General features: G+C 43.8%; 1 protein-coding gene across 1 annotated transcript in view; it reads right to left on the bottom strand.

The window, feature by feature from the left end:
- Positions 1-24907, bottom strand: part of CTNNA3 (catenin alpha 3) — a 1377490-nt gene that overhangs the window by 774308 nt on the left and 578275 nt on the right.

A 24907-nucleotide genomic window follows, 5' to 3' on the forward strand; every position in this document is an offset into this window, starting at 1 on the left:
TTTCCGACCTCCCAATATCCTGCCTCTCCCCACTTCAGTCTGTTCTTCACTCCATTGCCTGGATTATCTTTCTACAGAAATGTTCAGGGCATGTCACCTCCCCTGCCCCCCCCGCAAAATCTCCATTGGTTGCCTATCAACCTCCTCACCAAATAAATATCAAATAAAAACCCCTCACTAATCATTTTAAAGCTCTCCATCATCTTTCTCCTTCTTACCTCACCACTCTTCTCTCCTGCTACATCCCAGCCCACACAAACCACTCCTCTGGTGTTAACCTGCTCACTGTGCCTCAATCTTGATGCTGAACACTGGCCCATGTCCTACCTCTGGACTGGAATGTCCTTCCTCCTCAATTCTTCCAAACAATCACTCTTCTCCTCTTCAAAGCCCTGTTGAAGGCATACCTCCTCCAAAAGGCCTTCCCAGACTAAGCCCCCTTTTCCTCAGCACCCCCATCCCTTCTGCCTCACCTCAACTTGCTCCCTTTGCTCTTCCCCCCGCTCCCACTCCACAGCACTTATTTATATACGTATATATCTATAATTCTGTTTATTTAAATTGATACTTGTTTACTTGTTTTGATGTCTGTCTCACCCCCTCTAGACTGTAAGCCCCTTATGGGCAGGGATTGCCTCTCTTGATTGCTGTATTGTCCTTCCCTACCACTTAGTAAAGTGCTCTGCACACAGTAAGTGCTCAGTAAATATGATTTAATGAATGAATGAGTCTGTTGAGTGCCTTAAGGCCAGCAATAAGGAGCTTCTTTTTGATGGAAAGGTAGATACACAGCCATTGGGAGTTGCTGAGGAGTGACAAGGCAAGGGGTGATCTTCTCCTTATTTTCTTCTTAGAAAAATAATAAGAAGAAGGGGGAAGGGATATGATGGAGAGGAGAAAATGGGTGGCAAGAGAAAGAAATGTAAAAGGAGAGAGAGAAATTAGGTGTGGAGAAAATGAGATAAAGAGAGGGAGGCAAAATTCTTGATGACTAGTTTTGAAGTTCTCCACCAACTCTCTTTATCTTAATTATCAGCTACTCCACAGACCCACTCACTCTGTTTTTCCTAAATTAACTTTCTAACTTTATCTCTCTGTAGACTCTCTTACCCTCTTCCCCTAGCTCACACTTTTGCATCTGGCCTAGATCTCCCCCACTAAAATGAGAAGCAGCGTGACTCAGTGGAAAGAGCACGGGCACGGGTTCTAATCCCGGCTCTGCTGCTTGTCAGCTGAGTGACTTCGGTCAAGTCACTTAACTTCTCTGTTTCTCAGTTACCTCATCTATAAAATGGGGACTAAGACTATAAGCCCCACGTGGGACAACCTGATTACCTTGTATCCACCCCAGAGCTTAGAACAGTGCTTTGTACATAGTAAACTCTTAACAAATACCACAATTATTACTATTATTAAACCTATTAAACCACACCTCTTCCTTCCTAAGAGCTTAGTGCAGCCCTCTACCCCCACTGCTTAGTAAAAACCACTGACTGCACCCAGTGAATGCTCAGCATATTCTATTACCATCACTTCTCTTAAATTTAGCCATTCTGCCAGCTGAGCTCCTCCCAAGATTTGATTTACTGGTGTAATCTCCTTCTAGAAAATTCCAGTCTCTTAGAAGATTATGAAGAGAGCAGTACTTGGGGTTATTGCTATAGAGAGTTCCCAGGAAGTTTGGGAGTTCAAGCACACTCCATAATTCAGCTGACATTTTTGTTTTGTTTTGTTTAAATGGCATTTGTTAAGCACTTACAATTTGCTAAGCATTGTACTTAGCACTGGGCTACATACAAGATAATTGGTTTGGACACAGTCCCTGTCCCACATGGGGTTCACAACCTTAATCCTCACTTTACTGATGAGGTAACTGAGGCACAGAGAAGTGAAGTGACTTGTTCAAGATCACACAGCAGATAAATGGAAGAGCCGGAATTGGAACATAGTCAAGTCAGTCAGTCAATTGTGTATATTGAGCATTTACTGTGTGCAGAGCACTTGGGAGAGTAAGTCCCTTGACTTCCAGGCCTGTGCCTTTGAGTTATTTTCCTTGAAAATGTAGTTGTGCCATGAATGGGTACATCAGGCGATAGGTTTTTCCAGAGGTTTAGATGTTTCAAATTTGGATCTGTTCCAGAACCTCGGTAAATGTAATGTGAAATTTCTTTACATGCTTCATGCTGCAAATGTAAGGATAAATGTCACTGAACTAATGTATCTAAAAGACTGCACTTATACCTAACCTTTATTAAGTAATTCAAAGCATAACATTGCAATACTGAATAAATAAGTACTTGAGATGTAATTGTATGTCTTTACAGGGGGCTGAAGATGTATAAACTTGTTCTGCTGATTGTGGCAGTGGATTTTCAATTGTAAAAGATAATCTGTCCAATAGATTAAATAGCAGCCTACTTTTCTTTTCTTAAAGCATGTTATAGCTGTCTAACATGAATACTCTCTATCTTTAAACTCCTATCCTATTATGTGTTGGTCTACAGTTGTATTCATAAATTCATCCATGTCTTTGAAATTAATGCAAGGTTATTTAATGACAAAATTTTAACTGGCTGTGGAGAAGCCATAACTATTTTTTCATCCATTTCAGCATCATGAATTAATGCACTGGATTGTTGAAGTTCAATGTTCTCATTGGACAACAATTCCTTGGAATGAGAGGCAATTAACTCATTGGCATCTGCATCATCGATTTCTAAATTAAGTTGCCTCCCCAGTTCAACAGCTTCTTTGATTATCTGCTCAGGCACCTCTTCAATGCCTTGAATATCTGACACTAATATGAAAAGAGTTTCTGTCAAGATCCATTCATTGCTAAATGCTTTCTTTAAGCCAAGGTGGGGTGACATCAAGGAAGAAGATTCTTTATCTAGAGCATCTGACCAGAATATTGATTAAAAAATAATAAAGATAGGAATAATAGTTGTGGTTTTTGTTAAACATTTACTATATGCTAAGCACTGACTAGGTGCTGGAGTAGATATGAGATAATCAAATCAGATTCAGACCCTGTCCCAGACAGGGCTCAAACTCTAGGTAAGAGGGAGAATAAGCACTGAATCTTCATTTTGTAAATGAGGATACTGAGGCCCAGAGTAATTGACTTGCCCAAGGTCGCACAACAGGTAAGTGGGAAAGCTGAATTAGATCCAGATCCTCTGACTCCCAGGCCTATGGTCTTTACACCAGGCAATGCTCCTTCTCCAGGCAGGTGGATATGAATATTGGGGCCAGTCAGGTAAATGAGAGGGATAAGGATACAAACAATGAAGCATGTATTCCTGCTGCAGATGCATCATGGGGTGGTTGTAACATAGGGCATATTGCACAGGAATTAGCTTTCTACTGTTCCTTGAACCCCTTATAGTTAACAGTACTTTTTAACTAAAAACTTCACAAGGAACAAGAGATGAGTAAGCATAATAGAGAAGCAGCATGGCTTCTGGCTTAGTGGAAAGAGCACGGGCTTGGGAGACAGAGGTTTTTGGTTCTAATCCCGGCTCCGCCACCGATCAGCTGTGTGACTTTAAGCAAGGCACTTGACTTCTCTGTACCTCAGTTACCTCATCTGTAAAATGGGGATTAAGCCTGTGAGACCCACATGGAACAATCTGATTACCTTATATCTGCCCCAGCACTTAGAAGAGTGCTCGGCACCTAGTAAATGCTTAACAAATGCCATTATTATTATTATTATTATTATAAGAGAATACAGCACCACATCCTGAAAACACCAAATGTCACACTCCAACAATGGACAGTCCTTTTGTATGCCCATTGTGGTAGAACTGTTGGGCTTTTCAGCCACCCACGCACTCATAGATGAATTTCACCATCAGCAATGCCTTCTATGGATAAGAAGGTCAAATAAAAGTCCATATATACCTATATATCGACCAAAGGAAGGATGTGGTCATAGGAAGGAAGTAGGTTGGCATCGGCGGGTTAGGTTGTAGTAGTTCAGTAAGGTAAGATAGGAGGGAATGAGCTGATCGAGTGCCTTAAAGTCAATGGTAAATAGTTTCTGTTTGATGCATTAGTGAATGGGCAACCATTTGAGGTTTTTTAGGAGGAGGGAGGTGTGAACTAAACTTTTTTTTTTTAGCAAAATGACCTGGGCAGCAGAGTGAAATAGGTGCTCGTGTGGGGAAAGACCAAAGAGGTGAGCAAGAAGGTCAGAGACAGAAAGTCAAAATGGGAAATGATAAGTGCTTATAATGAACATGGTAGCATTTTGATGGAGGGCAAACAGCAGATTCTAGAGATGTTGCAAAGGTAGCACCAACAGATTGCATGACAGATTGAATATGTGAGTTGAAAGAAAGAGTTGAGTTGAGGATAATGCCAAGATTACAGGCTTGTGAGACAGGGTGGATGGTGGTGCTGCCTGTCTTGACAGGAAAGACATGGGGAGAACATAGTTTGGGTGGAAAGTTGAGGAGGTGGTTTTGGAAATGTTAAATTTTAGGTGGCAGCAGGACATCCAAGTAGAGATGTCCCAAAGGCAGGAGGAAATATGAGATGGCAGAGAAAGAAAGGGGTCAGGGCTGGATAGGTAATTTGGGAATCATCTTAGAACTGCTCAGGGAGAGAGAAGAAACAGGAGAGGAGAGTTCCTGTGAAGCCAAACACTCTATTACACCCCCTATCTGTAATTTATTTAAGTGTCTGTCTCTCCCCCGAAGAGATCGTACCCCACTGAGGGCAGGGACTATAGGCTCTAACTCATTTTTACACTTAGGACAACGATGAGATGCAACATGATGTAGTGGATAGAGCACAGGCCTGGGAGTCAGGTCATGGATTCTAATCCCAGCTCCACCATTTGCCTGTTGTGTGACCTTAGGCAAGTCACTTAACTTCTCTGTGACTCAGTTACTTCATCTATGAAAAACAGGGATTAAGAATGTGAGCCCAACATGGGAGATGGACTGTGTACAACCCGATTGGCTTATATCTACTCCAGTGCTTGGCACATGGTAAGCATTTAACAAGTACCATAATTATTATTATAATTATTATCTGCACAAATTAGGTACTCAATAAATGTTAATTGATTAATTCCATGTTTTACATATTCATAACATTACAAACAGGCAAGGGAAGAGGTAACTCTTCATGTCACTATTTAAATTAACTTCAGATGAAGATAGAACACTGTTGGATCTCTGAGGGATAGAAAACATGTTGAATTGCAGGAATACACTTCCTCTGAATTCTTATCTCAATGTCCTGGGCCACTGGGGAGAATCATGTTTTTCCATTTTACCAACAATCAATCTGTCCTCATGACAGCACCATTTTGTCTTCTCTCAGTTCCAAAAATAATACTCGCAATGTGTCAGGTTCAATGTGAACATGGAAAGCTTAGTTCAAGCTACTCAGCCTGCTGACCATGCTTGCATTTTTGTAGAGTGAGCCTGCTTGTCTTCTAGATTAACACCAAACTAAAGTCCATACAATCTGTAAAAGCTTTCTAGAATTGAGGCCTATAAATTCAATATTGAATTTAAAGATGAAAAACACATCCATCAATACTAAACTCCTTGTCAAAAAGAATATTAGGTGCAACTTCTTACATAAAATGAAGGGCAGATGAATTAGCCAAAGACTACAGCATTCCCCTAGAAATCATCCTAGGAACTTAAATGTGATAAATCTACTTAATTTTCTCCCAGGAGCTAATTGATTCACTTAAAGAGGTCTCATCCAATATAAAGTTTTTTTCTGTTTTTTTCCAAAGAAATAATTGAAATAGTGTGGGTTAGGAGTGCTCCTTTGGGGCGTCACTCAGTAAATCAGTCAATGGTTTTTATAAAACACCTAACGTGTACAGAATAGTTAGTTTAAATGATAGTCATATAACAGAAGTGAGGTTGTCAAAGTGTATAGAAGCTAAAGATAGATATAGGAAGTACTTTTTAAATAATTAAAAACAAATAATTAAATCAGGAGGGAAAACAAAGATATAATTGATAATAGTAAGATGAAAGTGAATAATTATATTAATATTAGTATGTACATATTAATACATGAATGCTTTACAGAGGGGGCGATATATCATGGTGGGCTATATATCGTGGTCTGGCAAAATTTCATGGGGAGTGAGTGGGAGCCAGGGTATATAACCCAAGCAAGGGGTCGGAGGTGGGAGAGCAAAGAGCAAGGTAATTAGAAAGCAAACGTGTGAGGAGCGAAGAATAAGTACTCAGAAACAGCAGGTGAAGAGAATTAATAAATAAAATGGAGGAAACTGGTGCAGGATTTGAAGTAAATGGTAAAAGGTTCAGCTTGATGCAGAGGAAAATTGGTATCAATCAACCAATTAATGTTATTTATTGAGCTCTTACTATATGCACAGCACGTAGCACAATACAATAGAATTAGCAGACATGATCCCTGCCCATAATGAGCTTACAGTCAGGAGGGGAAAATAGACTTTATTATGAACAAATAATTCATAATACATGTCATTTAAAGATAGTAATAATTAACATTAATAATAATAATAATAATCGTGGCATTTGTTAGGTGCTTAGTGTGTGCCAGATACTGCACTAAGCGCTGAGGAAGATACAAGCAAGTCAGGTTGGACACAGTCCCTGGTTCCCTCATGGGGCTCACAGTTTTCAATCCCCATTTTACAGATGAGGTAATTGAGGTACAGAAAAGTGAAGTGACTTGACTAAGGTGACACTGCAGGCAAGTGGTGGAGCTAGGATTAGAACCCATGATCTTTTGGCTCCCAGGCCCATGTTTTATCCACTACACTATGCTGCTTCTCCAGTATGGCGGATATGTATGACAGTACAGTGGTACTGGGAATGGGGCAAATATCAACTGTTCAAAGATCACAGATCCAAGAGCATAGATGACACAGAAGGGAGAGCGAGCCGGGAAAAAGAGGGTTTGATCAAGGAAGGCCTCTTTGAGGAGATGTGATCTTAATAAGGCTTTGAAGTTGCAGGAGAATTGTAGTTTATCTACCAAAGTGCTTTGCACAGTGCCCGGCACATAGTAAGCACTTAACAAATATCATAAACATATTAAGAAACCTTTAAAGATTTTTGAGATCTTGATTTCTGCCTGTGGTAAGAGCTGGAGGAAAAGCTACAGGTGTCAGGGAGCTGCACAGATCTGGGGAGCAGCTGGATGGGGAGGAAGCACTATCTCCACGAGCTGTTGGAGATTGGCCATTCACCAATGACCTTTTTACTTTCAGGGAGTCAGTCAATCGTATTTATTGAGCGCTTACTATATGCACTGTACTATGCGTTTGGGAGAGTACAATATAATAACAAATTCCCTGCTTACAATGAGCTGACAGTCTAGAGGGAGGTGTCTGGGCTTCATTTGGAAGGTGGTGGCCGTGTTAGGGGTATAGAGACTTGGGGTATACTGAGCAGAAACTCCTGGAGCCTTCATTGGAAGAATGGGAGGGCTTTAGGGTTAGGATACAAAGAATGATCTGGGTCTGGGCATTCCTACACTGACTTTGAGGGCTCTTTCTGCCAGGATTTAGGGCTGAGAATCCCCATAATATCATAGTGCCAAACAATTATTGAAAAATTCCAACAAGCAAATTTAGCCTTATTTTGTCCTAAGAAAACATCCTGAAAAGTTATTCACATGTTATATTCCAAAGGGGAAAAAAAACCCAATCAAACCCCCTTTGTTTGAATTTCTCAATCCCTCAGATTTTTTAAGAGGTTTTTAATGCACATACTTCTTTTTCATTCACTCTAAATGTTGAGACATCACCAGATCAATAAATCATGTACACTATTGTGTCTGCTTGACACAGCTCAACACTGGGAATTATGTGGCAAATTTGCTATTGAAAAAATACTACATGTTAAATCAAAACAGTTTAAAAAGGTTAACCACCAAAATGTTTCACTAGGCATATTCTCTACAACAATTCATTACATTTAAGGGGCTACATAATGTTTAAGAAGGAAATACAATCTCTAAATAAACTTTTGAAACATTTTTTTCAGTTAGAAAATGAAAAATGTGTTTTGGTAGGGATAATTCAACATATATCAAGAGATTCAATTTGCATCACAAAATGAGTCAGGTTTTAATGATGGATATAGTGTGCTAAGAGTGTTTTCCCCATTTGTTAACTTCTATTCAATACTTTATCTAAAATATGCAATAATTTCATTCAGTTTTCTTTTAAAATCAAGAACTATGAATTGCTACTTGTTTTTGAATTGGCAATCCTTTGATAAGTATAGAAGAACATCTAAGAAACAACAGCAAGAATGCCAAATACACCAGCCCAATATGGGGAAGTCTTTGTGTGGACAAAGTGTGATAGGGACTGTCATCCATGAATCAGGTTCAACTACATCCACACACTAGGGTAAAATTCACTAATGGTTCTTTGATTTTCAAATATGAAGAGCTACTTACTATCTCCATACTAGCAGAAATACTCAATGTGCATTCAGGAATTTCTCCTCTCATCCCTGTTTCCCAGTTTTCATCATCATCAAAACAAAAACTCTTCATCATTGGCTTTAAAACACTCCATCATCGTGCACTCACATACCTCAACTCCCTTCTCTCCTTCTACAGCCTAGCCCACACACTTCACTCCTCTAGTGCTAACCTTCCCACTGTGCCTCAATCTCACCCATTTCACCACTGATCCTTAGCCCACATTCTGCCTCTGGCCTGGAATGCCTTCCCTTCTCAAATCCAACAGACAATTACTCTCCTCCTCTTCAAAGCCTTATTGAAGGCACATCTCCTCCAAGAGGCCTTCCCAGACCAAGCCCCACTTTTCCTCATCTCTAACTACCTTCTGCATTGCCCTGACTTACTTCCTTTGCTCTTACCCTCTCCCAGCCCCAAAGCAGTTATGTACATATGTTCAGATGGCTCAACACAAACCACCTACACGACTTGAAAAACAATGCAAGCCCATATCTTTTGGGCAATGGGACACCTCCTTTGCTATTCTAAACAAAAGTCTAATGCATTTATATGGTGCAGGAGTCTCATCAGTAGAATTGCTGATGAAACTGCAGTGGCATCAAACTCTGGCCCACGATCTACTGCTGTCCTGGAAGGTCCTCCCTCCTCACCTCCGCCAAACTAACTCTCTTCCCCCCTTCAAAGTCCTACTGAGAGCTCACCTCCTCCAAGAGGCCTTCCCAGACTGAGCTACCCCTTTTCCCTCTGCTCCCCCTCTGCCCTCTGCCCCCCCTCTGCCCTCTGCCCCTCCCCCTTCCCCCCTTCACCTCCCCTCAGCTAAGCCCCCTTTCCCTCTGCTCCTCCCCCTCCCCCTTCCCCTTCCCTCAGCACCGTGCTCAATTGTATATATTTTTTATTACCCTATTTATTTTGTTAATGAGGTGTACATCCCCTTGATTCTATTTATCATAGATTATGTTGTCTTGCTTTTGTTTCATTCTGTTTTGATCTGCCATCTGTCTGCCCCGATTAGACTGTGAGCCCATCACTGGGCAGGGAGTGTCTCTATCTGTTGCCGAATTGTACATTCCAAGCACTTAGTACAGTGCTCTGCACATAGTAAGCACTCAATAAATACTATTGAATGAATTGAATGAATGAATTTGGTAGCATCCTGTATGCCTGAGACCCTTATATGAAATGCACTTTTCAACCTTATTAAGAAAGGGACTAGAAAAGATGCCCTAAAATTTTTCTCAAAGCAGGTTCACCAACGAACTGGGCCTGGTGAACGTTAATCTTGTGCTGCAACAACAAATGCAAAACTCTAGATAAGTAACATTGTCTAGTGGAAAGAGTACAGGTCTCGGAATCAGAGGCCCTGAGTTCTAATCCCAGTTCCTCTGTTTGTTTGCTATTTGTGACCTAGGAAAGTCAGAAGTTTTCTCTGCTTCACTTACCTCATTTCTAAAATGGGGATTAAGACTGAGCCCCAATGCTTAGTACAGTGCCTGGGACATAGTAAGCACTAACAGATACCATTAAAAAAACCCTTACGAACAAATGCAAGGAATTATCTGCACACATGTAGAGGACAATTCAATTGCACATCTTTTATTCCTCCACATTCACATGAATAGATAGGGCCGATCAGCAGGATCATCTTAAAAAAACAAGGGAAAGCTCGAGCTCTCTCCCCCACAACCCCTATCTGTCACTGCTCAAGCTCAAGCTATCACAGTGCTATTACTGCAAAAGCCTGCACAACCAACTCTGTGAGTTTGATTCTCCTTTATTCTCCCCCACTAGACTGTAAGCTCAATGTGGGCAGGGAATATGTCTATTAAATAGCTACAGTACTCTGCACACAGTAAGCACTCAAAAAATATGATTGACATTAACTGACTGGCAGTCCCTGCCAGGCTCCTTCGGCTGCTAAATTCTCTCCCCAGGGTCTCACTCTACTTTTTTCTTTACCCCAGCTATCCAAATGGCTCCAAGCTTTCAGGCATCAAAAATTGGGCCTCAGCAGCTCCACATTTCTCTTACACTGTTGGTTTTCCTCTTTTTGTCCTACCTAAATTTTAGTCTCTCAGCCCACCATGCCTTAGGAGCTGCCTCTAAGGCAATCAAAATATTTGGAGGTGACCCAAATATATATTTGGTTCTCACATATTTGAGCAGACAAGGTATAGTCATTTCCTCTGACACAGCATTGTATTCTACCCTGTCACATCCATGATACTGGAAGAACCTTCCCTAATTTCCTCACATTGTTCTATCCAAAACACTCAGTGAAAACATGCAATAAGGGAGAACTCATGAGATAATAGAGAGCTATCTCTACATGCCAACAGATATAATTGGCTACATTGAGTGAAATTTTGAATTACTTTTTCAGAGTTGCGAGTCCCTTCAATTCACTATCCAGGTTGCCTGTTTGAACCACTCCTTAAGGGTATAGAGACGTGGCTCAGTGGAAAGAGCACAGGCTTGGGAGTCAGAGGGCATGGGTTCAAATCCCTGATCTGCCACTTCTCAGCTGACTGTGGGCACATCACTTCACTTCTCTGGGCCTCAGTTACCTCATCTGTAAAATGGGGATTAAGGTTGTGAGCCTCATGAGGGACAACCTGATTACCCTGTATCTACCCCAGTGCTTAGAACAGTGCTCTGCACATAGTAAGCGCTTAACAAATACCTACATTATTATTATTATCATTATTATTAAATAGTTGAAAGATGATTTCTTCTGCATCTTTGATTAGAATTTGTGAAGCCAAATGAATACTGGCTAGGTGAATCATTCAGACTGTTGAATGATTTCATCTTAAACAAATCAAGAGGTGATTTGGAAACAATCAGAATCAGTTCTTTCTTTGAAGAAGTGTGGCCTAGTGAAAAGAGTGCAAGCATGAGAGTCAGAGGACCTAGCCTCAGTGACCTCATCTGTAAAATGGAGATGGAGACTGTGAGGTCCATGTGGGACAACCTGATTACCATGTATCTACCCCAGCGCTTAGAATAGTGCTTGGCACATAGTAAGTGCTTCACAAATACCATAATTATTATTATTACTAATCTAATCCCAACTCCTTTACTTGTCTGCTGTGTGACTTTCTGTGCCTCAGATTCCTCATCTAGAAAATGGGAATTAAATCCTATTCCCTCCTACTTTGACTTTGAGCCCCATGTGGAATAGGGATTGTGTCCAACCTGAATATTTTATATCTACTCCAGCACTAAGTACAGTGCTTGATACATAGTAAGCACTTAACAAATACCACAGTAATGTAATTTGTCTCCAAAGAAATTCCAGTCTTTGAGGAAAAATACTTTTTATTGTATTTTTTTATTGTATTTGTTCATTGCTTACTATGTGCCACTCACTGCCATAAGCACCTGGGTAGATATAACCTAATCTGGTTACACACAGCCCATGTTTTACATGGGCTCACAGTCTTAATCCCCATTTTTTAGATGAGTTAAAGAAAGACTTGCTCCAAATCACACAGGAGACAAGTGGCAGATCCAGGATTAGAATCAAGGTCCTGTGCCTCCCAGGCCCATGTACTTTCCATTAGGCCATGCTGCTTCTCTTGGTTCATTATATTAAGTAAACAATCACCACTATATTCTCAAATTCATTTCAATTAGATTCCTGTCAGATGAGGAAATTTTGTTGTTCTGGGGAAATCAGAAGTTGTAAACATGACCTCTTTCCTGTCAAAATACATACAGCTAGGCCCACGCACCCCTGAAGTACATGATACAGTCCAAGACCCCTCTCTTGTTTTCCCAGTTCCCATGTACTCACCTGTTCCCTATACTGCCCTGTCAGTATCCCCCAGCACCCCTGATAATTTTTATATCTATGAATTAAAAGAGTTATTATTTTTATACTTCTCAAATACTGCTAACTTCTCTAAGGAACCTAGCTGTTTCTAAAACCACCCTTGCCACCCCACTCCAGCCACTCCCTTTTTGTTTTTGGTTTTTTGAGAGGGTATTTGTTAAGTGCTTACTATGTGCCGGGCACTGGGGTAAATACAAGCTAATCAGGCAAGATACAGCTTATGTTCTACATGGGACTCACCGTCTTAATCCCCATTTTACAGATGAGAGAACTGAGGTACAGAGAAGTTAAGTGACTTGCCCAAGATCACACAACAGATAAGTGTTGGACCTGGAATTAGAATCAGGTTTTTCTGACTCCCAGGCCCAAGCTATATCCACTAGGTCACTCTGCTTTCCATTTCAGCCACTTCCACAACTAGCAATGTTTCAAGGGTTGCGAGTATCTCAGGCAAAATGGATGAGAACAGGTGGTGGGAGCTGTGTTGAGGGTTGGGGAGAAGCCCCTTCAGTAACCTCCTTTTTCCCCAATCTGCCTCAGACCTTTCTCATCTGCCTAAGACTTCTCTCTCATCACACTTCAAGGACCTCCAATAGCTGCCCAACCATTCATTCATTCAATTGTATTTATTGAGAGCTTACTGTGTGCAAGGCACTGTAGTTAAGTACTTGGGAAAGTAAAATACAACAATAAAGAGAAGCAATTCCTGCCCATAACCAGCTGACAGTCTAGAGCAGGGGAGACAGATTTCCATACAAATAAGCAGACATCAATATAAATAAATAAAATTACAGCTATATACATGAGTGCTGTGTGGCAGGAATGGGGGAAGAGCAAGTCTGTGTAACACAGAAGGGTGTGGGAGATGGGGAAAAGTGGGGTAAGTCTGGAAAAGCATCTTGGAGGAGATGTGCCTTCAGTGAGGCTTTAAGGTCGGGGGGGGGGCAGTAATTGTCTGGCAGATTTGAGGAGGGAGGGCATTTCAGGCCAGAGGTAGGATGTGGGCCAGGGGTCAGTAGCGAGACAGGCAAGGTCGAGGCAGAGTCTGCATCAAACAGAAACTCCTTACAATTGGCTTTAAAGCACTCAAACACCTTGCCTCATCCTACCTCACCATCTACTTTCCTACTACAACCCAGATAGCATACTTCATTCCTCTAAAGAAGTACCTTCCCACTGTACCTCCAACTCATCTATCTCACCACCAATCTCTGCCCACATCTTGCCTCTGGCCTGGAATGCCCTCACTCCTTATATCTGACAGACAATTCTCTCCCCACATTCAAAACCTTACTGAAGGCACATCTTCTCCAAGAAGCCCTCTCCAGCTAAGCCCTCTTTTCCTTTTTTCCACTCCCTTCTGCCTCTCCCTGACTTGTTCCCTCTATTAATCACCCCCTCCCGGTCCCACAGCACTTATGTACAGATCTGTAATTTATTTATATTAATGTCTGTCTTCCCCTTTAGACTATAGCTCATTGTGGGCAGAGAATACATTTATTATATTGCAAAGTACCCTCCCAAGTGATCTGCACAGATATCATCCCACCTCCTTTTCCTCTTCTACCTTCTGTCCCTACATCTCACTCCAAATCAACCCCATCTCCCCAGCCCTGGAAGGGGAGATCTTCCAACCATGGTAATGCTGGGGTGCTGGTGGCTGAAATAACAAATTCCTGGAGCTCATATGGAGCCCTTTTATCCAAATTTGGAGACGAAAGATAAACCAGGGGTACAGCTGTGAAAGGCCTCAGCCCACATCAAGGCAAATTAGAAAAATCACAAAACCTGCCAGAGTCAGGAGAGATTCCCTGCCCTCTTGGGAAAACCAGGTTAATCTCACCTACAGTCAGAAGTTCCTCCTTTTGTCCAACTATAGTATCCTTCGTTCTAATTCAATTCTATATACTCTTAATTGTTCCTGCTCACCAAGGCCTAGATGTCTAAAAAAAAATCACATGCACAATTCCCAGAATAAATAATTTCTGACACCATTAATTCTTCTACCCTTTTAGCATCACAAACCTTGTCATTTGAAAGTAAGACTAAAATCAGGAATGAAAGTTAAAAGAACCATGCTCAGAAGAACAGAATAAAACTAGTGCCTATCAGAAAGTACTAAAATAATGAGATTGGACAATCTGCTAATACTCTTTCACAGGGAGTAGGAACAAAAACATCTTTTGATCTACAAATGTTGAACTATTCTCATTAGTATCCTATTTTAGGGCCCAAGGCACAAGACTAGGACTAATGTAATTATTGGGGAGAAGGAGCAATAAAAGGAGGCAATCAACCATCCCTTCTGACTTCTGAGACACCCCATGGATCACAAAAGTGCTGAAAGAATAAAAACCAGTCAGAGACTTACATACGGTATAAACTTTCAGCTGCTTCTTCAGTCTAACGTTCTTTCTGAATACTGTTGCATGGCTGTCTGATATGCTCATTTGAACCTGGATAATGCAGGTCTGTTCAAGCTTTGTTTGAGATAATACATCACCAGTGGGGCTCAGGGCCTTGAGTGAGTAGAATTATAAGCAATATTCATTCAATAGTATTTATTGAGCGCTTACTATGTGCAGAGCACTGTACTAAGCGCTTGGGATGAACAAGTCGGCAACAGATAGAGACAGTCCCTGCCGTTTGACGGGCTTACAGTCTAATCGGGGGAGACGGACAGACAAGAACAATGGCACTAAACAGCGTCAAGGGGAAGAACATCTCGTAAAAACGATGGCAACTAAATAGAATCAAGGCGATGTACAATTCATTAACAAAATAAATAGGGTAACGAAAATATATACAGTTGAGCGGACGAGTACAGTGCTGTGGGGATGGGAAGGGAGAGGTGGAGGAGCAGAGGGAAAAGGGGAAAATGAGGCTTTAGCTGCGGAGAGGTAAAGGGGGGATGGCAGAGGGAGTAGAGGGGGAAGAGGAGCTCAGTCTGGGAACGCCTCTTGGAGGAGGTGATTTTTAAGTAAGGTTTTGAAGAGGGAAAGAGAATCAGTTTGGCGGAGGTGAGGAGGAAGGGCGTTCCAGGACCGCGGGAGGACGTGACCCAGGGGTCGACGGCGGGATAGGCGAGACCGAGGGACGGCGAGGAGGTGGGCGGCGGAGGAGCGGAGCGTGCGGGGTGGGCGGTAGAAAGAGAGAAGGGAGGAGAGGTAGGAAGGGGCAAGGTGATGGAGAGCCTTGAAGCCTAGAGTGAGGAGTTTTTGTTTGGAGTGGAGGTCGATAGGCAACCACTGGAGTTGTTTAAGAAGGGGAGTGACATGCCCAGATCGTTTCTGCAGGAAGATGAGCCGGGCAGCGGAGTGAAGAATAGACTGGAGCGGGGCGAGAGAGGAGGAAGGGAGGTCAGAGAGAAGGCTGACACAGTAGTCTAGCCGGGATATAACGAGAGCCCGTAATAGTAAGGTAGCCGTTTGGGTGGAGAGGAAAGGGCGGATCTTGGCGATATTGTAGAGGTGAAACCGGCAGGTCTTGGTAACGGATAGGATGTGTGGGGTGAACGAGAGGGACGAGTCAAGGATGACACCGAGATTGCGGGCCTGCGGGACGGGAAGGATGGTCGTGCCATCCACGGTGATGGAGAAGTCTGGGAGCGGACCGGGCTTGGGAGGGAAGATGAGGAGCTCAGTCTTGCTCATGTTGAGTTTTAGGTGGCGGGCCGACATCCAGGTGGAGACGTCCCGGAGGCAGGAGGAGATGCGAGCCTGAAGGGAGGGGGAGAGGACAGGGGCGGAGATGTAGATCTGCGTGTCATCTGCGTAGAGATGGTAGTCAAAGCCGTGAGAGCGGATGAGTTCACCGAGGGAGTGAGTGTAAATGGAGAACAGAAGAGGGCCAAGAACTGACCCTTGAGGAACTCCAACAGTTAAAGGATGGGAGGGGGAGGAGGCTCCAGCGTAGGAGACCGAGAATGATCGGCCAGAGAGGTAAGAGGAGAACCAGGAGAGGACAGAGTCCGTGAAGCCAAGGTGAGATAAGGTATGGAGGAGGAGGGGATGGTCGACAGTGTCAAAGGCAGCAGAGAGGTCAAGGAGGATCAGAATGGAGTAGGAGCCATTGGATTTGGCAAGAAGGAGGTCATGGGTGACCTTAGAGAGAGCAGTCTCGGTAGAGTGGAGGGGACGGAAGCCAGATTGGAGGGGGTCTAGGAGAGAATGGGAGTTAAGGAATTCTAGGCATCGATTGTAGACGACTCGTTCTAAGATTTTGGAAAGGAAGGGTAGTAGGGAGATAGGACGATAACTGGAGGGGGAAGTGGGGTCAAGAGCGGGTTTTTTTAGGATGGGGGAGACGTGGGCATGTTTGAAGGCAGAGGGGAAGGAGCCCTTGGAGATTGAGTGGTTAAAAATAGAAGTTAAGGAAGGGAGGAGGGCAGGGGCGATGGTTTTAAGAAGGTGAGAGGGAATGGGGTCCGAGGCGCAGGTGGAGGGGGTGGCACTTGCGAGGAGGGAGGAGATCTCCTCTGAGGATACTGCAGGGAAGGATGGGAAAGTAGGGGAGGGGGTTGTTGGGGGGGAGGGGAGAGGCGGAGGGGTGACTTTGGGGAGCTCAGACCTGATCGTGTTGATTTTCGTGAGGAAATAGGTGGCCAGATCATTAGGGGTGAGAGATGGGGGAGGGGGAGGAACAGGGGGCCTAAGGAGAGAGTTAAAGGTCCGGAACAATCGGCGGGGGTGACGGGCATGGGTGTCGATGAGGGAGGAGAAGAAGCTTTGCCTGGCGGAGGAGAGGGCAGAGTTAAGGCAGGAAAGGATAAATTTGAAGTGTGTGAGGTCGGCTTGGTGCTTGGACTTTCACCAGCAGCGCTCAGCAGCTCGAGCATAGGAGCGTAGGAGGCGGACGGAGGAGGTGATCCAGGGCTGTGGGTTAGTGGAGCGAGAGCGGCGGAGGGAAAGGGGGGCGAGAGAGTCGAGATGAGTAGAGAGGGTGGAGTTGAGAGTGGAGACCCGCTCGTCGAGAGTGGGAAGAGAGGACAGGGCGGCAAGGTGAGGCGAGATGCTATTGGAAAGACGGATGGGATCGAGAGAGCGGAGGTCTCTGTGGGGCAGTAGCGAAGATTTGCAGGGGGAGGGAGTGTGAGAGATGAGGCAGGTGAGAAGGTTATGGTCAGAGAGAGGGATTTCAGAGTTGGTGAGTGAGGAGATAGTGCAGCGGTAGGAGATGACGAGATCGAGGGTGTGACCGAGTCGGTGAGTGGGCGCGGTATGGTGGAGGAGGAGGTCGGCAGAGTCGAGGAGGGATAGCAGGCGGGCGGCAGAGGAGTCGTCGGGTACATCCGTATGGATGTTGAAGTCTCCAAGGATCAGAGTGGGCAGAGAGAAGGAGAGGAGGAAGGTGAGAAAGGGGTCAAGGTGGTTGAAGAAGTCGGAGGTGGGACTGGGAGGGCGGTAGATGACGGCGACAAGTAACTGGAGTGGGTGGTAGAGGCGAATGATATGGGCTTCGAAGGAGGGGAAGGAGAGGGAGGGGGGAGGAGGGATAGTGCGGAAGCGGCATCGGGGCGAGAGGAGGAAGCCGACGCCTCCTCCCTTACCGGTGAGTCTGGGGGAGTGGGAGAAGGAGAGGCCTCCGCTGGAGAGAGCGGCGGCGGAGACCGTGTCTTCGGGAGAGAGCCACGTTTCCGAAAGGGCGAGGAGGAGGAGAGAGCGGGAGAGGAAAAGGTCATGGATGAAAGGTAACTTGCCTGTAATAGAGCGGGGGTTCCGGAGGCCACACTTGAAAGTAGCTGTGGGTGCAAGGGGAGGAGGGGGGGAAGGGCGGGGGGAGGGGAGGGTTTGGATGGGAAGGAGGTGGCAGGGCCCTGGACGAGGAGAGGGGGATGAGGGGTGGCGGTGGGACAAGAGGACTGGGATGGGGCATGGGTGGGGAAGAGAGAAGGGGGGAGGGGGTGAAGAGGGGGTTTGGTGGGGGGAAGAGTAGGGGGAGGGGGAAGAGGGGTAGCGCTGGTAAAGTGGGGTTCTAGGGCGGGAGAGAGGAGGGGGGGAGGAGACAGAGGAGCAATATATGCAATAAATATCATCCTTCTTCCTGAAGATACCCTGTACAGCAATGTAGTCATGCCTGGTAAGTCGCCAGGGAAAGGTTTGAGGATATATATATATATAGATGTGAGATGCATGTGGTGTTTATATACTGTGATTTCAAAAAGAGCCTCAACCCGGGACATATGCCTGAATGGAAATTAACTGAAATGGCCATTGTCAATACAGTGTGCAAGTGGAGTAAAACACCACTGAAATTCTGGTGAAATACTTCCAAAATCTCCAAAGAGAAGGAAAGTACCACTTGAGAAAAAGATGATTTTAGGTATTCTTGATCTGGAATTAGTAGGTATCATTATCCTTTGGAAAACTGGATGTTTCCCCAATGTTCTCTACTGAGGTACTTCTTTGCTTTCATTTTTCTTTTCCTCAGCCCTTAAAATGTCCTTTAATCTGACCAACTCCAGTAAACTTCTAAGATGGCCCTAATAACAGACCCAGCTGGATTTTCCTGGGCTGAAAATAATCCTCTATCACATATTTCCTTATGTATTTTTATGTGTATTTTTCCCCTCCTGAGCTATTTTCATCAATTTATGCTTTCTGTATCTCCCCATTACATATTTTATTTCATATATCTTCCCCCAGCATCCAGTCAGTTTCCCTCTACAAAATAGGTGTTCAATAATCAATCAGTGGCATTTAATTGAAGGTAAACTCTGTGCAGAGCACTATAATAAGCACTTGGGAGAATACAATACAGTAAGTTGGTAGACAGAGGAAATGACAGGCATAGTTTGAAGATACTATAATAAGTTCTGTGGCATTGAGGGTAGAGTGACTATACAAATAGGTGCATCAGTGAAACAGAAGGGAGGGCAAATAGGGTGGAGAAATGAGGGGTTAACTCCAGGCCAGTGTTAGAATATAGGCAAGATGTTGGCAGCGAGACAACCACTTCTACCACTCACTCCAATGTTTTGTGGCCGTTACCACCTCCCAGTCCCCACATCCAACTATCTGAACCATTTCAATAAAGACTGCTGACAATCAGTCATATTTATTGAGCACTTACTGTGTGCAGAGCACTCTACTAAGTGCTTGGGAGAGTACAGTACAAAAGAGATGGTAGATGCTTTGCCAAAGATGAAAGCTGCTCCCAAGTATTCTCGGACTCTTCCTTCACTGCCAAGAAAGCACGGCGGTAACCCCGTGAGGACCCTACTGAGGGTCCCTGCTCCTGTCATGCCCTGGGCGTGATGGGTCAGGGATAGAGCTGCTCCCGGTGTGCTCGCTAAACCCTCCATCACTACAAAGACTTAAAGCTCTTTTGGTCTAGTAGTTTGCATTGTGTTTTAATGCTTCATCATTCCTGTTGTGTCTCTCTCCAGTCCTTTTACCTCATTTAAATTTTTAGATTATGAGCCCCTGTGGGACACAGATCACGTTTAATTCACACCTTTGTATTTTTTCCCAGAGCTTTGTACAGTGCTCTGCACATAGCGCTTAATATATACTATCACAACTACTATTAATTTCTCACTTTATTTCTCTCTTTCTCTAACCCTATACTGATCCCAGGGGACTTTAACATCCACATGAATGTTCACAGCAACGTTTATGCTGCCCAATTCCTTTCTTCCTAAATTTGACTGACATCCTGCTCCACTTTACCTTACCCACTCAGGAACTTAGGCATACATTCCATCTCATCCTCTCCAATCACTGTACAATCTCTACCTGCACCGACTCTGAAATCTGTCTACCCAACCACAACTTTCTCACCTGCCTTCTCCCCCAGATTCTCTTTTCCCATCAGACGGTCCCGTTCCCCAACCAAAACCTCAGATCTTTTGACACCACCCAAATTTCTAAATCCATGATGCCCCATCTGATCTTTTTTTTCCTTATGGTATTTGTTAAGCACTTACCATGTGCCAGCCACTGTACTAAGCTCTGGGATAGATTAGATACAAATTAATCTGGTTGGACACAGTCCATGCCCCCACACAGGGCTCACAGTCTTCCCCAATTTACAGATAAAGTATCTGAGGCAAAAAGAATTTAAGTGACTTGCCCAAGCCACATAGCAGATAAGTGGCGGAACTGGGATTAGAACCCAAGCCCTTCTGATTTCCAGGCCCGTGGTCTATCCATAATGCCATAATGTGTTTCTAGTTTGGTAGGTCTCTAGTTTCGTAGTTTGGTCTTCATACCCAAACTATCTTCTCCCAACACACAAATTCACACCCTCAACACTGCCCTCTCAGCTGAACTCAATTCCCTTGCTTCCCCTTCTTTAATCAATCAGTCAATCAATCAACTGTATTTATTGAGCACTTACTGCATGCAGAGCACTGTACCACAAGCTTGGAAGAGTACAATATAACAGAGTTGGTAGACTCATTCCCTGCCCACAGTGAGCTTATAATCTATCCCTACACTGATCTCATACCACCAACCCACAGCCGTGGATCACCTCTACAGTATACTTTCTCTACTCTTGCACACAAACTGCAGAACACTACTGGAGGAAATCCAAACACCAAGTTGAACTCATATATCTCAAATGCATCCTTGCCTGTTTTAATTCTACCTTCTCACTCACCTGGCAGCAATATTCCTCCATCCTAGTGACTCCCATTCTCATTGCCTGCCCAGCTGTTTCAGACTTTTCATTCCTTCCTCAGAGTCCACGTCCCTTCCCCCCACAATTTCTTTCCCCTAGTGACCTGTCCGTGTACTTCGTCAATAACATTGAAATCACTGGTTACAGTCTCCTTAAAACCTCCTGTGTTCTTCTTCAGTTGCTTTCTCCTCCAGCCCCCTCTTCAACTCTCCCATCCTTCCCAGAGGTATCTCAAGAGATTTTGCCCCACTCTCAAATTCTACCCCTCAACCTGTGCCTCCAAACCCATCCCTTTGCTGTTTATGAAAGCAATTGTTCCTTCCTCTTCCTCCCTCCATGACCTATCTCCAACCACTCCCTTTCCAGTGGCTTCTATGTATCTCCTACCCTAAAAAACAACCAAAAACCCAGCCTGGCTTCAGTGTCCTCTTCTGGTTCTACTCCTTTCTCTCTAGCAACTCTTTCTTGGTCTCTTTCAGAACCACTGTTTCTGATCCTTTAATTGTGGGGGTCCCTCAAGGCTCAATTCCAGGCCCCCTTCTATTCTCCATTTACACCCACTCCCTTGGAGAACTCATTTGCTCCTTGCTCCCACAGCTTCAACTACCACTTCTATACAGATGATTAGCAAATTTAACCCTTTAGCCCTACCCTCTCTCAGTCAATCTTTTATTGAGCGCTTATTGTGTGCAGAGCACTGAACTAAGCACTCGGGAGGGTACAATATAACAATATAACAAACACTTTTCTTGTCTACAATGAGCTTTTGCAGTCTCATATTCCCACTTGCCTCCAGGACATCTCTACTTGGATATCACACCAACACCTCAAACTTAGCATATCTAAAACAGAACTCCTCATCTTTCCACCCAAACTCTGTCCTCCCCTGGACTTTCTTAGCACTGAAGTTAGCATCACCATCCTTCCTGTCACACAAGCCCTTCACTTTGGCATTATCCTCAACTCATCTCGCTCATTCAAATCACACATTCAATCTGTCATGAAATTCTGTCACTTAACCTTCACATCTCTAGAATCTGCCCTTTCCTATCCATGCAAACTGCTAACTTGGTGATCATGCATTCATCATTTCTGCCTTGACTGCTCCATCAGTCTCCTCCCTGACCTCCCTGCATCCTACCTGTTCCCTCACCAGTCTATTCTTCATTTTGCTGCTCAGATGACTTTTCTGAAAAATCATTAAGTTCATATCTCCCTCCTCAAGCTCCTCCAGTGGTTGGTTGCTCATCCACATCCTCATTAAACAGAAATTCCTCACCATCAACTTTAAGGCACTAAAACAGCTCTCTCCCTTCTACATAATCTTGCTAATTTCCTTCAAGAACCCAGCCCAAACATACTCTTCTCCTCTAATGAGAACATATTCTCCATATCTTGATCTTGCTAATCCCGCCACTGACCCCTTTCTTACTTTTTCCCTTGGGTTTGGAACTCCCACTCCCTTCATATCTGACAGCCCACTTTTCTCCCCATCTTCAAAACCCTCCTAAAATCATATCTTCACCAAGAGGGCTTCCCAGACTAAGGTTTTATTTCCCCTATCTGAACTCCCCTCCATGTCAAAAATGAACTTGGCTGTGTACCTCTTAAGCACTTTGAAACTCAACCCAGCCCCACAATACTTACGTAAAATGTTCTTACACACTACTATTTCCCCTAACCCTTACCTGTTTAGATACCTGTCTCTCCCTCTGTAGACTGTAAGTACCTTGAGGTCAGGGATCACATCCACCAACTCTGTCATATTCTATTGTACTCTCCCAAACACTTAACACAGTTCTCTGCAAGCAGTAACCTCTCAAAAAATACCATTGATTATAGAGATGCAGCGTGGCTCAGTGGAAATAGCATGGGCTTTGGAGTCAGAGGTCATGAGTTTGAATCCCAGCTCTGCCACTTATCTGCTGTGTGACCTTGGGCAAGTCACTTCACTTCTCTGTGCCTCAGTTACCTCATCTGCAAAATGGGGATTAACACTGTGAGCCCCACGTGGGACAACCTGATTCCCCTGTATCTACCCCAGTGCTTAGAACAGTGCTCTGCACATAGTAAGCGCTTAACAAATACCAACATTATTATTATTATTATTATTATTGATTAATTGAATGATAGATTGAGACCAACAAGATTGAGGTACAGTGAGTAGGTTGGCAGTAGAGAAGCAGCATGGTGCAGTGGATAGAGCATGGGCCTGGAAGTCAGAAGGTCATGGCTTCTAAACCAATTCCAACACATGTCTACTGTGTGATCTTGGGCAAGTCACTTAACTTCTCTTGGCCTCAGTTACCTCATATGTAAAATGGGGATTAAGATTATGAGCCCCATGTGGGACAGGGACTGTGTCCAGCCTGTTTAACTTGTATCTACCCTAGTGCTTAGAACAGAGCTTGGCACATAGTAAGTGCTTAACAAGTCCCATAGTTGCTATTATTATTATTATTACTAGAGGAGCAAAGTGTGTGGACCGGGTAGTAGGAGATTAGTGTGGTCAGGTACGAAGGGGAGAGATGACTGTGTGCCTTAAGACCAATGGTAAGGAGTTTGTGTTTGATACCAAGATGGATGGAGACATGGAAAGACATCAACAAAAGTTTATTGTTGGTTTTTTTTCAGTAAATAACAGAAACATAATTTGAGATACATGGATTAGTACGCCAATTATCTTACAAACTACAGTCCAAGCTCTCTTATCTGGTCCCTTATCTCCTGAAAAGTGACCAACTGATCACTTTTGGTGAGCAAATCCTTCCGGGTGATCAGGAAGGGATTGGTAAAATCAAGTTGAATGTCATGGCCTTAGGGAGTTTGAACCAATTCCACAACTGTCTCCATTCTAGCAGAGCTGTCTTGCGCAGTCTCAAGGTAACTGAATGCTGAAACGGTCTGTTAGCCAGGAATTAATGAACAATCCTTTCTCTAATAACGACAGTTTCACATCAGCCAGAGGTTAAATCACTCCTTCTCCAAGTGAATGAAGAGGATGATAATAACAACAATAATGATTATATAATAATAATAATAATAATGAAAACTGTGGTATTTTTAAGTGTTTAGTATTTGTCAGTGCCTGCACATAGTAGACACTTAACAAATACCATAATTATTATTTAGTGCTAGGTTAGATATAAGATAATCAGGTTACAGTCTAAATAGGAGGGAGAACAAGTGCTGAATCCCTATTTTGCAGATAAGGGAACTGAGATTCTGAATCCTGATTATACTTACTGTGTGACCTTGAGCAAGTTGCTTAACTTCTCTATGCCTTAGTTACCACATCTACAAAATGGGGATCAAAGCTGTGGGTGCCATGTGGGACCCGGACTGTATTCCAACTGATTATCTTGTATCTACCCCAGGCTTGGTAGAGTGCTTGCCACATAGTAAGCACTTGACAAATATCATTTTTTTAAAAAAAGTCCTCTAACCCATGCCCATGGTTTTTCCACTAGGCCATGCTGCTTCTCACAGTTCTGATCTCGACTTTTAGGAATAGACTAAGCTGCAGCCTGTCCTTCCCAGCCCTGCCTTCCACATTCCTGCAGAACTCCTGGCCCCCCTCTCATTCACCAAAATTGTCCCCCTTCTTCCCACTATCCCTGTGTCCCCCATGGGACAGGAGGAGCAGGTTGCAGTGACAGTGGGACTTGGAGGAGGAGTATAACACAAGATGATGATGTTGGAGAAGGAGGGCAGTTGGGGCATAACGGGGATGGGGGGGGGGGGAAGTTAGCTACCCACAGTGTGACAGAAAAGTGGCCATATTTATAAAAATTCTGAGGCTTCTTGAAGAGCCAAATTCCTTCCTCTGACAGGTAAATATAACAATTCTTCTTCCTAATGATATCTGTTTCTCCAATTAGTAGGCTTTTCTAGGTACATCACTGCTATTTATTCAAATCTTTATGGGCCTCTGTATGACCTATGCCAGGTCCCACGTTAAATAACCTTTACTCCTAG

The sequence above is a fragment of the Ornithorhynchus anatinus genome, chromosome 3 (genome assembly GCF_004115215.2).
Source record: "Ornithorhynchus anatinus isolate Pmale09 chromosome 3, mOrnAna1.pri.v4, whole genome shotgun sequence".
NCBI classification, from domain to species: domain Eukaryota; kingdom Metazoa; phylum Chordata; class Mammalia; order Monotremata; family Ornithorhynchidae; genus Ornithorhynchus; species Ornithorhynchus anatinus.